This window comes from Equus caballus, chromosome 24 (assembly GCF_041296265.1).
Source record: "Equus caballus isolate H_3958 breed thoroughbred chromosome 24, TB-T2T, whole genome shotgun sequence".
Classification (NCBI taxonomy): Eukaryota; Metazoa; Chordata; class Mammalia; order Perissodactyla; family Equidae; genus Equus; species Equus caballus.
The window spans coordinates 60,658,052-60,661,360 of NC_091707.1; the positions used below are offsets into that span (position 1 = coordinate 60,658,052).

Consider the following 3,309-nt stretch of genomic DNA (forward strand, 5'->3'; position numbering starts at 1 on the left):
AAAGGAAATACATAGATGAAACTTTACAAACCTCATTACCTCGATTATTTTCCTCGACGTTATTAACATCTATGTCATCTCAGAGCTCAACCCCAAAGTTCTATTAGTACTTGTCATTTTCATTAATTGAACTGAATCTGCCTCCCCTCTCCCTGCGCATCTATCTATTTATCCACTAGACATAGTCATTGAAAGATCCCTTTGCTAAGGGGGAACAGAATACATAGGGTTGAGAGAGGAGTATTTTTTTTTTTTTTTTATTTTTTTTAAAGATTTTATTTTTTTTTTCCTTTTTCTCCCCAAAGCCCCCCGGTACATAGTTGTGTATTCTTCGTTGTGGGTTCCTCTAGTTGTGGCATGTGGGACGCTGCCTCAGCGTGGTCTGACGAGCAGTGCCATGTCCGCGCCCAGGATTCGAACCGAGGAAACACTGGGCCGCCTGCAGCGGAGCGCGCGAACTTAACCACTCGGCCACGGGGCCAGCCCCAGAGAGAGGAGTATTTTTTAAATAATTTTATGAATATTTTTATCCTCGAGGGCATTAGGTTATTCGTATGCAATCTAGAGAAGGGGCATTAAGTAGCCCAACTCCTGCACAGATCCAAGGATCCCACAGAGTGAAGAGCTGATGCTGTCTTCTGACAAATTAGCAAGTTTCATTCACACAGAAAGCACTGAGTCAAATCTCACTGGCCATGGAGAGAGATGGGGCTAATTGTCTAGCTGGCAGCTGCACCAGGGAAGGAGCCCCAGGATCCAGGTCTGAGGAGGAAGTTGAGACAGCTCTGGGGCCCCCACCTTCCTCGTGTCTTCTGCACAGGTGCCCTCTCCCCGTCCAGATGGTTCAGTCTTGGGCTGAGGTGGAGAAGCCAGAATAGTTAGTGAAGGTTCTTGCAAGGATATACTTAGCCAGAGAAAGGGTGCACCACATTGTTCCTGTCACTGCCTCAGCCTGGCAGAGCCGCCTTCTCCCTCAGGGTTTCTGACACTCAGGACATGGATTTTCACACTGTTTCTCCCAGAGTAATATTTGGCCATGTCCTCAGACCTCAGCCCATCGATCTGTAGATAGGCTGTGCTCACAGAACTGTCCACAGAGAAGACGAATCGTTCTGAGAAGATCTGGGAACACATGGGCTACCAGCGTCCATGTCGATCGCCACTCACTGGGGGTCCTTGCCTGATGCCGGCTCCACCTGGGTCATGGCAGAGCTGGCGAAGGTGTCTCCAGAAGCTTAGAGCTGTATGCTTTGAGCGGCGCTGTGCCTTGTGGCATTGGTGAGCCCTACAGTGGCCCTTCTGTAGATTCAACTAACATAAATTGGGATTTTCAATAGTTTATTAACATTTGGGGACAGGAGTATTGATGAGTAACCCTTTAAGAGGGGTTGTTGGTCAGGTGGCTGTGCCGTGGTCTATCTGTATGCCTTCAAATGAATCGTGTGTCTCATTGAAGGATAAACTGTGACGGACACTCACCCTTTCTCAGGACGCTGACGGATCCGATTCCAGTAGTAACTGCTGGTGACAGGGTCCCCGGAGACAGTGCAGGTGAGGGAGAGGGTCTGCGAGGGCTTCACCAGTCCTGGGCCCAACTCCCGCAGCGTCAGGTCAGACAGGACCCCTGGGAACAAGGAGAGCCGTGGGAGTCTGTCCCATCCCATGGAGCACTGGGGAAATACCAAGCCCACTCTCAGTGCTGACGCAGGAAGCCCAATCAAAGCCCGGAAGCTGCAACCCGAAGGATCAGACGGTTCCCACGTACCTTCCCTGCAAACCAGAGAAAGACACGTGTAATGATAAAATTAAAATCCTTTCAACACCTATAAAGGTAAAATTAACAGTGTCTACCTCCACCTGCCAAAGAAGTAGGAAGAAGTGGTACTTTACAACGAGGGGAAAGAGCAATCCACAGAAAGGGACCCGAGGCAGCGCAGGACAGAGGTGGTAGAGAAGTTAATTGTTCTGATTGCACATCATGGATTCAAACAGCCAGAGGGTACTTTGAACATGTTGAACAGGGACACGCCTCTGCTTCCTTCTCCCATCTCCTTTCCGTGTTAACAATCAGGGACGCAGCCCTCCCCGCTCTGCCACACGAACCCCTGCTGCATTCATGCCCAGGCCCACCCACCGCCACACCCGGCGACTGTGACCTAACTCCTTCAGGTGACCCACCCAGGGGTAGGGTGCTGGCAGTCTGAGGCTGTCCTTTGTTCACGGTCAGTGTCTCTCTCTGTGGTGGGAAGTGGCCACAGCAGACGGTTGAGACCTGGCTTCCCTGAGGATCGTCCCTTTATCCACCCTCATTGACAGATGTCCCTGAGCAGGACCATGAGGCTGGCAGAGACCCAGGTGACCCTGAGGACGCCCCTCCTGCTGCTTGGGCTCTGGGCAGTGCTGGCTCCAGGCCAGTGTTCTAAAGGCCGTCCCTCGTGGCGCTACATCTCCTCCGAGGTGGTGATTCCCAGGAAGGAGTTGCAGAGCGGCAAAGGCGTGCAGATGCCAGGGTGGGTCTCCTACAGCCTGCGTTTTGGGGGCCAGAGACACGTTATCCACATGCGGCGCAAGAAACTGTTTGTGCCTAGACATCTGCTGCTGATGACTCAGGATGACCAAGGAGCCTTACAGGTGGACTCCCCCTTCATCCCTCAAGACTGTTATTACCTTGGCTACCTGGAGGAGACTCCTCTTTCCATGGTCACCGTGGAGACGTGCTACGGGGGTATCGAAGGCATCATGAAGTTGGATGACCTTGCCTATGAAATCAAACCACTCAAGGATTCCCAAAGGTTTGAACACATTGTTTCTCAGATAGTGGCCGACACCAACGCCACAGGACCTGCATATAGACTGGGATACAAGGAGGATAGGGACCCCCTGTTCTCTCAGGCAAATGCCAGTGCAGAGCCCAGGCTCTCCTCTAGGGTCTTTGCATCCCACTATGGATCAATAAAAGCCCTTGTAATGACTTCCAACAGGATGTACCGTGTGTACAACAATGTATCCAAATGTGCAACCTTTCTGATACATTTAAGTACTATAATTGATTCAATCTGGAGAGGTCTTGATCTTGGTATGTTTCTTACTGCCATAGTTATTTTTGACCAGAGAGATCCAGCTGACATGAATGACCATAGGGTGCCAGGCAGTGCTTTTTATAACTATTTTTCTAACACGCTGTATAGAGCTATGAGTCCACATTCAAGCCTAATCGTGAAACGTGACGGGCCTCATGAACTTCAGTTTAGTCCAGGCATATATTCCATGTGCAAGGCTCAAAATCTTATCATGCTGGGTGCTCTAGGA

At 50.5% G+C, this 3,309-nt stretch overlaps 1 long non-coding RNA gene across 1 annotated transcript; it reads right to left on the minus strand.

Annotated features, from left to right (window-relative positions):
* Positions 1–243: 243 nt before the first annotated feature.
* On the minus strand, positions 244–2,075 carry LOC106781157 (uncharacterized). Its single transcript, XR_002803723.2, has 3 exons — positions 1,852–2,075; positions 1,480–1,624; positions 244–855 (listed from the first exon to the last, which is right to left on the minus strand). It is a non-coding gene; the product is annotated as an uncharacterized lncRNA (long non-coding RNA).
* Between the last annotated feature and the right edge of the window lie 1,234 nt (positions 2,076–3,309).